The sequence below is a fragment of the Theobroma cacao genome, chromosome 7 (assembly GCF_053813885.1).
Source record: "Theobroma cacao isolate CCN51 chromosome 7, ASM5381388v1, whole genome shotgun sequence".
NCBI classification, from domain to species: Eukaryota; Viridiplantae; Streptophyta; class Magnoliopsida; order Malvales; family Malvaceae; genus Theobroma; species Theobroma cacao.
The window spans coordinates 16,280,332-16,293,639 of NC_142645.1; the positions used below are offsets into that span (position 1 = coordinate 16,280,332).

Below are 13,308 nucleotides of genomic sequence, written 5' to 3' on the forward strand. Positions count from 1 at the left end.
TAATTTACATTAGGTTTGCCTATACACAACAAAAGAATACTCGACTTTCAGCAAAAAGACTCGGACGAATGTACAGCTACTGAATGTCGAGACACCTACCAAAAGATGGATACAAGTTTACGAGGACACCTCGTCCTAGTTACCGGCTGCCTCTTGATCTGAAAACATGAAGTTGAAAATGGTGAGTATAAATCTAGTGAGTGAACAAGGAAAGGAACAAGCAACAATAAGGAAGAATTTAAAATCATGATGCATTTGTTTTAAAACAATGCAATTTAATTTCATTCATATTAAAAACTCCTTATCAAACCCTTAAATGATTAATCACTTGGTAATGATGAACCCATACATAACAAATAAGTTGAAAAATGAAGGCTTTAGTGATACGCAAACAAGTCAAGTGTGACAACGAATCTTCGCTGCAGTGACTTTGGGATTTAAGTTATTAACCGAACAAGGGTTTCTCACCAAACCTCCTTATTTTAAACTTAAATCATTGATTCTATAATGTTGGAAGTCCATGCTCAACTATGGTATCAAAGAAGTGGAAAACAAGGCAGCAATCGAACCAAAAGAGGAGCAAAACAGAAAGTTTTTTGCTGTAAAGAGATTCAATCTCGCTGCAGCGAAATTTTGGTCACAAAACAGAAAATTTCTCGCTGCAGTGAGAAGCTACAGTACCTTTCTCGCTGCAGTGAGTTTTCGACCAGCCAACCCCTTCAAAACCCGAGAGTTTCTCTCTGCAGCGAAAATGAATCTCGTTGCAGTGAGAAATAGAGCATCAAGAAAAAGGTTTCCTTTTACTCAATAAAAGGCCATCCTGCTAAACCAACAAAATCAACATGAAACACATGAAAATTCCTAAAGTGCAACATATCAATTTCACATGCATTTCCATCATATATCATGTTCATGAGCTTTCATTTCATAAGCATAGATATGCATAAATATATAGATAAACATCAATATTATCATAATCACACCCGGCTCATGTACATCCCCCCACATCGTGCACATGGGCACTATCATCATCCATCTCTCATGCCACCATCATCATCGACATGTGCATCCCCCCACATCGTGCACACACACAGTTACAATCATCATACACAATATCGATCATCATGCACATCACACACATATATATATCATCATAATGCAATAATGCATGAATCCATAGCAATCACATATCACAACATAAAACCATTTAGCAAAAGCTTGTTCCCAAGGCACTTGTTTTATGAAAAACTTGATAATTCATCCAAATGTGTGGCAAATACATTCTATTCCCCAAAACAAGTTTCGGAGATAGTTCACTCACCGGTATATTGTTGAGCCCTTAGCTGACTCTAATTCCCCTAATGATCCAATTGGGGTGATGGGGCTTTGTTAGAACCTACCATCAAATTAACATTACCATAATTTCAATTCATACTTATAAACCCTAAAAGCTATCTCTTAGAAAGCTTTGAATTGCCACTTTAAATGGATATCTATGTTTACTATCTTAATCACTATAAAATGAATGAACATTATCAAAAATAAAGTAGCTCATAATCCCAATTACTAGCCATTATCCATAGCTAAAAACAAAGCTTAGTTCATCACTCACCCTAGGGTTTCTTTGTAGTTGAATTCTCTTCCAATAGCTTCCAAACAAATGGTGTAATTCTATCTTTCTCTCTCTAAAATGCCCAACTAGTGACAGAAAGTATGGAAATAAGATTTATCAAGGGTTTTGAAGTAAGAGAGTGAAAGAATACAAGGATTCTAGTTAAAAGGGCACAAAGGTATGAAAATTAAAGCTAGAGAGAAAATTATGCAAGCTCCATATCAAGCTTTCATGGAGGTTGGAAGTAACGTGAATTGAGAGGAGAAGAAGAAGAAGAAGTTTCTGGAATTTCAAGAAGTTGCTGGAAGGAGAAGATATTTATAGCTCAAATTTATCCATTCCTTTGAAATTACAAAAATGCCCTTGACTAGTTAGCTTGTTCTTATGCAACCCTTTGTGTAATCTTTTTACTCTTTTAACACTAAGACTAAGTCCATAATGGTCTAAACATGCTCGAGTTTGCGAAACTTTTAAAAGTTTGACTCGGGTGCAAAATGACCATTTTGCCCCTATTATGAAAATTATTGTCATTTCTAGTTTTCTTGTTTTCATCATTACACATCATTTATGCGATCTTATGCCTATTTAGACCTTAAAATATCATTAAGCTTTATTCTGGGAGCTTATTAGAGAAAATAACGAAACTACCCCTGGCCTATGTTATTGTGTCTATGCCTAGTTACAAGCCTATAGAGGTTGAGGTCTCACACCTTTGACATACCTAAAGATTTTTTTTGCTGTAGTAAAGTGTAACTTTGAAGGGTCTTAGATAAATTTGGATAATAGACTTGTAGTAAATATGGTATCAAGCCTAGTTGCTGACAAGTAAAGAAGAGAACCAACAATACTTCTGCAAATTAGTCCATTTGCTTTGAAATAACCATATTCTATGCATAGTTTTAACCTTAAAGCAAGTAGAGTATTGACAACTTTGTAAGAGCTCATATTAAGTTTGTTTAATAGATCTTTTGCATACTTGGCCTAATGTAAACAAACCTGATCAGTAGCTTGTACAACTTCCATTCCCAAAAAGTATGCCAGCAACCTCAAATCTGTCATTTCAAACTCATTCATCATTTAAATTTTAAATTCCTTCAAATATTCACCTCAAAGACCAATGATCAAAAGATCATCAACATAAAGTGCTACTATACGTAACACGGAATCCTTTGAGCTTTTTTTATATAATGTAAACTCATTTACACTTTTTTGGAACCCTTGGTTCATGAAGTGTTTATCAACTCTTTCATACTAGGCTCTAGGTGCGTGCTTCAAGCCATACAAGGCTTTGACTAATTTATAAACCTTATTTTCTGCTCCTTTCACGTCATAGCCATTAGGTTGTTCCACATAAATGTCCTTAGTTAGGTATTCATTAAGAAATGCTAATTTGACATCCAAGTGATATATTTTCCATCCCTCCTTAACTGGACAAGCAACAAGCATCGTAATGGTGTCATGTCTTGGCATAAGAGCAAAAATTTCCATATAATCAACCTTATACGCTTGAGCATATCTTTTAACAAGTAGTCTTGCTTTGAATTTGTTCGTTAAGCCATCTAGATTGAGTTTTGTTTTGAATATCCACTTCATTCTAATCACATTCTTATCTTCTGGCTTATCAACCAAGATTAATGTTCCATTTTTTGTAATCATTTTCATTTCATTATCCATTACAACTTTCTAGTTGTTGTCAAAATTGGCTTTTTGACACTAGTAGGTTCTAATATGGCCATGTTACATCTGTTACAAATATCCTCCAATGATCTTGTACCTCTAATTGTATTGCCTTCAGCTTCAATATTTGATAAGTCATCATTAGTTTTAATCTGCACATGACTTTCATCATACATAACTACATTTTCTAAGCTTTCTACAGTTCCAATTTTCCAATTCCAACTTTTTTCTTCATAAAAAATGACATCCCTACTTATGAACACCTTTTTGATTCAAGGTCATAAAGTCTATAACCTATAGACAATTCATTATAGCCAATATCCAAAGCTGTAACAAACGTAGAATCAAATTTGGATTTCTTTTCATCAAGAATTTTGGCAAAGCATACATCCCCTAAAGTTTTTAGGTATAAAATAAATGGTTTTTGTTCATACCACATCTCAAATGGAGTTTTCTGAGTTATGATTCTTGTGTAAACCTTATTCAATATATAATTAGCAGTATACTACTTCTGTCCAAAATTGTTTTGGCATATTCATCTGATATAACAAACATTTACCCATTTGAGCAAAAGTTTTATTCTTTCTTTTTGACTTACCATTCTGTTGTGGGCTATAAGTCACTATGAGTTAATGTTGAGCACCAAGGTCTACCAGAAATGTCTCAAACTGCTTTGTTGTGTACTCAGCTCTGATGTCACTTCTTAATGTTTTAATATTCATATTGGTATAGTTTTCAACTAATGCCTTGAACTTTTTGAAATGAACTAGACCTTTGACTTCTGTTTCATAAAGTAAACCTAGTAAAATCTTGTCAAATCATTAATAAAAATAATATAAAATCCACTACCAGTCAATGATGGAGTCTACATTGGACCACTTATGTTAGTATGAATCAAATCCAATTTTTGAGTAATTCTCTATTTGCTTTTCTTGGGAAAGGGATTTTTTGTTTGCTTACCAAAATGACATGCTTGGCAAAGTTTGTCTAGTTTTGTGATTCCAAGTAGGCCTTCAACAAGCTCTTATGAAGCCATAAGTGACAATGAATTATAATTCACATGTCCTAACTTTCTGTGCTAGAGTTCAAATACATCCCTTTGACTACAGAAAGCTAAATGATTGGTTTTAGATAAGCTCGAAGGATAACAATTGTTTTCCATCTCAATAGTAAACAACTCAATACCCAGAGGACGAAAAATAGTACAATATTTGCCCTTGAACAGTAACGCATGATTACTATCTGTCAATTGACCTACAGTTAGCAAATTTTGACTTGCCCTAGGGACATAATGAACACTGGTGATGTATTTTGTACCTAATACAGTTTCTATAGCCACAGTAGCAATACCAATGATTTTCAAGAAATCACCATTTCCAATTTCAACTATAGATTCAAAACTAGTATCAAGTTTTGTGAACAAAGATCTGTTGCTAGTAAAGTGATGTGAACAAGCACTATCAATCAACCAAATACTTGTTTTACCAGAATCCTCACCTGTTGTGGCCATGAACAGGACCTTTTCAGCTCCTTCATTCTGTTCAGCTACTACAGTTTAACCTACACCTTCTGATTTTTTAGCTTTGCAGAGCTTCTCAACATGTCCCATTTGTTGGCATGCCCTGCATTTAACATTGGGCCTATACCAACAATATCTTGTTGTATGATTCCTCTTCTTACAGTTAGGGTAAAGAGGGTATTTATCTACTAACTTACCCTGCTTCCTTTCACTAGTTTTTTTACCTTTTGCTTAAGCCTTCTTGGAGTTATTTCTTCTGACTTTTAGACCTTTAGTCTTTGCCACTAAGGCATTTTCAACCAACTCTTCTCCTCTAAGAGCTTTCCTTTGCTCTTGGGCTAATAGATCATTTATGAGCTCATTTATTGAGATTTTCGTTAAGTTCTTAGAGACTTATAGAGAGGATATTTTAACTTCAAACCTCTAGTAGACTTATAAGAAACGTAATCACTACTCTTCTGTCAGTCACTTCTTCTCTAAGAAGTCTTTATTGGTTCACAACCTTTAATACTCTATTTGCATAAGCTTGAATTCCTTCTTCATTCTTCATCTTTATAAGCTCAAATTCCTTTGATAGATTTAGTATCTAAATGATCTTGGTTCTGTCATTCCCATGAAACTCATCCCTCAGTGTATCCTAAACAAGTTTAGGATCATCAAAGTTATAATTCTTGCAACTATAGCATCAAAAATTGCAGATTGAAGGCAAGACAAAGCCTTATGCCTCTTTGCAGCCTCCTCACTGTGCTGCTTCATTTGTACTAGTGTAGGATCTGCGTGCCTTTGTACTAGAAGTTCTCCAGTTTTAACTATTTCCCAAAGATCCAAAACTTTGAGATACGATCTCATCTTTACTGCCTATATCTAGTAGTTTAAACTTGAGAAAATTAGTGGTGATGAAGTTGAAAAGCCTGTAATAGCCATTGACACTTAACTCTAATCAACTAATGAGCTTTCAAGAGCTGATTTTCAAAACAAACAATAGGTCCCTTAAGAATAACGCTTTGATACCATGAAGAAGTTTTGAAGAGAAACTTTCTGAATAAAAATTGAAAAAGCTAGAATAGTAGAGAAAAATAAAGAAGAAGCTATGAACTAGAGAATCAGAGGCAACCACACCATAACGGTTGCATTTTTCGTTTATATACTCTCCAAAATATTTGCAAAGCCCTTAGATTCAGCCTTGGGAGACTAAATCAAGGTAAGTCGGCTAAGCACAAAATGACAACACAAAACAATAACAAACTCCGAATAGCAAATATGGTTGTTAAGCCTTTAATAGAAGCAACAAAATGATAGCATTAATGTGCATATAGGGAAAATAAACGAACATGACTTAAACGACACAAAAAAGTGTTGCACAACTAAACAAGACAACCAAAACAGCTTGACTGTCTATCGTTTCACCACAACTAATTAAAAGAAATAAAATAACATAATAACCAATGTTTAGACACTTTTAAACTTAACAAGGAAACAAATGATACCATATGCAACTAAGCCTTCTTCAATATTCAATCATTAGTTGATTCCCGCCATATTTATCTGCTATTGAATTTGTAGATAAAGGGTCATTTCTTCAACATTTTTGTGATGAAATCGAACTAGATTTGATTTGAATTTGAATGAATCAAAACATTTTTTTGTGGTTTGGATCAACTTTGCGAGCTCTATCCTTCTTTAGATCTGTAGTTCAAATCCTCAGTAAACATGCATATCCATAGGTTCTACTATTTGGTAGGATGATGCTTATATAAGTAAATAAATTTTGAAAATTAATAATTTGAATAACAAGACGGAAACACCTATTTTTTTTATCATTTCCTACTTAATTTCCTCGTGCTAAAACATGACCAGTTTTATTCCCGCTGTTAATTGTTGATCACTATTTAATTATTATCCTTTCTCTGTTATGTAGTCGAAAGATTCTTCATTGCATTCCTATAAATACCTGTTTAATGTAAGAATGCTGTTTAATGTCGGCTTTAATTTATAAGGATTTGAACATGCTCTGAACCCGGACAGCCTTATTGCCTAAAGAGCCTTGTCTTGGCTTCCGACAGTATAATTAGTGGAGATCTTAAGACAGCTGTAACAAGATCTTAAGACAGCTTTAATTTGGAACTTGGAATACTAGTATTGGAATTTGGAATTTAGACAGTATAATATGATTTATGGCCAGGTATTGGAATTTGGAATTTGGTTCGGTCTGGACAAGGAGCGTGATTGGATAAATAAAATTGGAGACAATCTGGTGATTTAATGTGTATGATTTATGACCAGGTTTTGGAATTTGGAATTTGGCTCGGTCTGAGATCTTATGTTTTAGCCTAAATTTGAATAAAAATTAATGAAATAGTACATATGAGGTTCCATGACCATTATCTCGGGTATTTTTCTATGAACAAAAAATAAAAGAAATGACAATTGGCAATAAAAAAAATTATGACACATTGTTTTTGAAAATTTATTTCAACTGTATAAATGAAATATTTTTTCACTATTAATTTTTGTTCAAAAATTAATCAAAACAAACGTAGGATGGCAAAATTTAAAGCAATTTAAGTACGGTGGGAAGATTAAACCATAATATAGTGGCAAATTTGGTATATATCCCTATTTCTCTTGATTTCTTCTAAATATTCCATGAATCAAACAAAAGCTTTACCATTCTCATTATAGATGATTCTTGTAGTCAAACGAGACATTAAAAGTGTTTGTTGGAGTTCAAGGAGACCCCAGCCGCCACAGGTAGCTAGCCAAACCTAGTATAAACAGAAATGGAGGGCTTAGAATTTCGTGATTAAATCATATTCAAGTAAAATTTTTGTCAGCTATAATTATAGAGCAGCCTTATTGCGATACTATGATAAGAGCCTTGTCTTGATTTCGGACGGTATAACTAGTGGAGATCTTAGACAGCTGTAATGAGGCTGCTACGGTTCGGACAGCTACGGTGTAACTAGTAATTTTCTCTGACGGAAGAGATTTTCTCGGACAGAAATTTGGCCCGGTCTGGACAAGGAGCGTGATTGGACAAATAAAATTGGAGATAATAAGGTGATTTAATGCATATTATTTGTTTTAAGGTTCATTTCAAAAATACCCCTCATAAATAAGGTGATCTTGAAAATAGCTCTCGTTATAATTTTAACTATTTTTTGTCAAAAGAAATTAATTTTGGATAAAATTATCCTTAATAAAACCGATTCATATGTTTAGATCGCGCCTCAAACAGAGTCATATCCTTTGAGCTTTATTCGCTAGACCATTCATCTTTAGAGCATTTCTTACCAGAAAGAAAAACTTTTAAGCATTTTGAGCATTTTAGAGTAGTTTTTGATACACGAAGAAAAACCTTTGAACGTTTTGAGCATTTTAAGCATTTTGGAGTGGTTTTGATACATGAAGAAAAGCCTTTAAGCATTCTTCGCTAAGTAGGCATATTTGTTGATTATATTGTTAAATGGAATATGTTGTGTTGTTTAAAATTGTTGATTTTATAAAATGGAATTCAGTAGTTTTGGTTGTTTTTAAGTTTTACGTAATTAGTTTTTGGACATTGCGTAACTATTTTTTAAGCATTGTGTGACTAATTTTTAAGTATTACGTGACTGGTTGATAGGCATTGTGTGACTAGTTAGTAAGGCATTGCGTAACTAGTTTTTAGGCATTGCCTAAAAATCAGTCACGTAATACCTAAAAGCCAAAGACGCAATAATTAAGTCACACAATACTTAAAATTCATCTCACAATACTTAAAAATTGGTGATACAATATCCAAAAACCAGTAATTAAATAGTTAATAACTAATTGATTTGCTTGCTCACAACTAGATTTAAGTTGCCAAAGTCATACAATATTCTAATTTACAGATATGTCTAATCAATTTCAACTCCTTAACTTTGGGATTTTAATGAATATCAACCAATAAACTCAAGAATGTAGAACATATACTTCGATGTCATCTTTACTTTTTGGGATAGCGAGAAAGAGCTGGATGGTGAGATAGACAGTATTTGGCAAGAAAGAGAAATCGAGATTTAATTTTGAAATTTTTATCTGGATGACGGGAATAGAAAAAACCGAAGCTATTTTAATTTATATGAAATTATTTAAAAAGCATTATTGTCCAGTCATACCAAAAATTGGCTAAAAATAATTAAAATTATAATAAATGATATTTTTGAATTGGACTTATGAGAAAGATTATCTTTCACAATTTTTTTTTTAAAGGTCAAGATATTATTAATATAACAGGAAAGGAAGGAATCCCTGTGCAATAACCATCAGCAAACAGCAAAACAACAGAACAACTCAACCAAAGGATGAGAAAACACAACAGACGAATCCATCTTGGCCAAAATAGGAAAAAATAACAAGAAACAGCCTTGCGGAAAACAACCAAGAACTTGAACCAGAAGGCACAAGAAAAAATGCCCATCAACAAGGGAAACACGAAGAATCAATATTGTCAAACAACAAGGCACAGAAAAGCAGCAAATATCATGATGAAATCAGAAACTATGCCGACCCCCTCCTTAGCCAAGCAATCAGCAATGCTATTACCAGACCTTGGTAAATGAAAAATCTCCCAATTGATCACTTTAGAACTGATGCTCTTAGTTTGAAACATAATGTTGCGAAAATGCCGAGGCACAGTCGATGGATCACGAATCCACTTAACCACATACATTGAATTACTTTCAATAATAAGATTATGAGAACTCACCCATGTTAAAGCAGTAAAAAGGAGAAATGCTTCTCTGACAACGAGTAACTCAGACATATTTACATCTCCCCAACCTGTAGATTTAGAGAATTGCATCTTTATTCTACCTTCACTATCTCTAAGAACACCACTAATCCCAGTCTCACCGGGACAACTTTTAGAAGCTCCATCCATAGTGAATTTGAGTTGACCAAGAACTGGTGGTTTTCACAAAATATTTTCCTTAGTCAATTTCTTTGAATTATGATCAGGTTTTTTCCTTTTCGGCTTCCAGATATTCTTAAGTCCGTATTTAGTGCTTTATGGGGTTTTTTTCTATAGTTTTATTTTATTGTAAGTATAAAATCCAAAGTTTTCTACTTTGACAATTACTAATAAAATTGCATACCTTTAAAAAAATTTTGATCGCTGATATTTTCTAGTCAAATCGAGTTAGAACCGATTCGAATTTGAGTGACATTACAACAATATTGAGTTTTAATCACATCTCTTTAGGTGACATATTTTTTTATATAGTAAAATCTTAAAAAGTGCACCTATTTAATATTTAGCTTCGCTTTTTTCACATTTAGTAGTAATATAAAAAAGTGTAACCTTTGTTAGTGTATGCAATTTCTATGATTACATTTTATTCTTAATGAATCTAAAAATTTATATGGTCAAATCAGATTTACAAAAATGTTCTTGAAAACATAAAAAAAATATTCTTAAAAATATTTTTAGCAACAGATTTTAAAAATACGCTGCATTAAATCAAATTTGTTGTAGTGTCGAATCAATTTTTCAAGTTTAGATCAAATGGGCTAGCTCTATCCATCTTTCAATCCCTAGTACAAATCTCCAATGATGTATGTTGCATATCCATCAAAATGATTTACACATGGGTTCTACTATTTGTTGGCATAATGCTTATATAAGTAAATAATGTAAAAATTAATTATTTGATTAACAAAACCGAAAGACATATTTTTTATCATTTCCTACTTTCCAATTGCTAAACAAGATCAGCTATTTCTGCTATTAGGTTATGAATAAATTCTTCATTGCATCTCTATAAATACCTGTAACCGGTCGAGTTACAATGCAATATTAATCATTTTAATATTATCATGGAAGCAAAAGGTATTGAACGGCGATCAGCAGGTAACCTTCCTACTGTTTGGAATGGTGAACTCGTCAAGTCCTTTACCACACCCTACTCAGTAAGTTTACTTTCATTAGATGCCCAAGCTTCATCACCTTGGAATTACTCTGTGTTTAACCTGCACCACTTTATTTTGGCTAACCTTGCGGTTCGAGAGCCATGGCACTCGTCTTGAGGAACTTAAGCAAGGTGGCAGGGATTTACTTGCTACCATGAAGGAACCACGTGACCAACTGGATCTGATCAACACACTGCAACGCTTAGGAGTGGCTTACCACTTTGAAAAGGATATCAAGGATATTCTTGCTAAACTTGTTGATGCTATCATTGCCACTGATCTTTACACTGTTGCCTTGCAATTTAGACTAATACGTCAAAATGGTTTCTTCATTAGTACAGGCTATTTGCGCAAAATGTTATCGTTATATTTAATTTATTTTTTTAATTTTTAGAATAGCATTTCATTAAAGGACATTGTATCTAATTTATGGTCTTTTTTTTTTTTATTTGTGCAAGTAGTCGAATTTGAAAAGTTTGTCATTTCGTCATAGATAACGTTATCAAGCCCCATATTAAAACTTAAATATAATAATTGTCCCTTTCCTATCAACTAAGGTTTTGGAATAATTGGACACCTAACTTAACATGATATTAGAGCTCTAATTTCGAATCGTAAAAGATGTATTTTTCTCCCTTTAATATTGTTTCAAGTGTTTGGTTACAAACTAAACTTTGCAATACTTCTGTAATTTTTTTTGGTCGCAGGTTATTTCAACACTTGAGTCCACCTGCAAGCCTATTAAATATTCATATGAATTACATGTGAAGGAGCGTGTTAGAATTTAAATACAATAATCAAGTTCTTTTCTATTAATTTAACCTTTTAAAATAATTGATCATTCAATTTAACATGTCAGATTGACTAACAAGGCTCAAATGATCATGTTAACATCTTTTTTATTTTTAATTTTACTCCTTATTTATTTATATATCATTTTTGACAAATCTGATTTATTTTGATTTATACGAAGCTTCGTACCTTGGGATGCCAGAAGAAGATGTTTTAGACGAGGCCCTGAATTTTAGTACAAAACATCTGTTAGTGTTAAGGAAGAAGATGGATGGAAATAAAGCTGAGCAAATACAACAATCACTGGAATATCCATTGCACTGGAGGATGCCCTGGACAGAAGCACGAGATTTCATTGCTATCTACCAATATGATGCTAAGATGAATTCGGTTTTGCTCGAGCTTGCCAAGTTGAACTTCAATATCATGCAATCTGTTTATCTGAAGGAGCTGCAGGAACTAGTGGAGTAAGATTTATTAAAATATAAATCTTAAAAAGAAAAAAATAAGAACTGTTAAGCTGAGATTGTTATCAGGATTTTAAATTACCATTACTTGATATCATTAATAAGTTAAATTACATTGGTAAGAAATCATATTTTTAAATTACTATTACTAGATATCATTAGTTAAATTAGATTGAAAATAAATAAGATTTTAAAATGTTATAGTTTTTTTTATGGGTAAAAATAACAATCTGATAGTTAGGAAATTTAATTTTCTCATCAACTTAAATCATTGAAATTGTTATTGTTTTACAATTGATTGGGCAGGTGGTGGGAGGACTTGAACTATAAGGAAAGGCTACCTTTTGCTCGGGATAGGCTACTTGAGTGTTATTTTTAGGGGTCAACAGCTCTTCCTAACAATACCCTTTATGATACTGTCACTATCTGTTTTTAGGGGTCCATGACTTGCACAAAAACATAGAGACGGGTATAGCCCACTACACCTAAGCAAGCCTCTTACATTCATATTATGAAACTCTTACCTTTTATGAAATGATGTTGTTTAAACTTAAGTAAATGTTGGACAGGTTTGAATGAATTATATGTTAATGTAATTTGAATGTTGGTTGAGTTTTTCCAACTATATTCACATGAACATCCTACTGTGATGTTGTTGGATTAATTGGTATCAATGGTTGAAAGTATGATTAGATAAGGAAGCCAAAGGAAAGTAATTTTTGCAAATAAGGCATGAAGGGTTGATCCCATGGCAAGGACGGGTCGATCCATAGAGGTTTTAAGCTTGATATAGCTATTGGAATAGCCAAGGATCAACCTCCATGGACAAGTAGATCGATCACCACAGCACAAGGTGCTTGTATGAGTGTTGTTGAGTTTTCACATGAGTGCACGGTATCGTAAACAAGTAATATAATAACAAGTAGAGTACTGTTCCCAATAAGGATTTGTTCCTAAAGTTTTACTAAGTACTAAAATTTTATAACAAATCAATCTTATTTAAATAACTGAAATTTTAAGAAAATTAATTAATACTAAATAAAAACAAACACTAAATTAACTAACAAAAATTAAAGTTACTTGAGAAAGACCACTAAATAAAGACCTAGGATTATGGGTTCATTTAATACTTTATCTGATACCAATTTCTCTTATTATTTACTTTCCTGGGTGGTTTTACTAACCTAAAATCCAATGCTATGTACAAGTCTCCATCTAGATGCTTGCACAAATACCTAACTTAATTAGTTAACTATATGTTTATAGGAATCAATTAAATTAAGTTCATTAAAATAGTGTCCTAATTT

The 13,308-nt window shown here is 32.8% G+C and overlaps 1 pseudogene; it reads left to right on the plus strand.

The window, feature by feature from the left end:
• Positions 1-10,761: 10,761 nt before the first annotated feature.
• LOC108662815 (trans-ocimene synthase, chloroplastic-like) overlaps positions 10,762-13,308 on the plus strand; it is a 66,325-nt pseudogene continuing 63,778 nt past the window's right edge.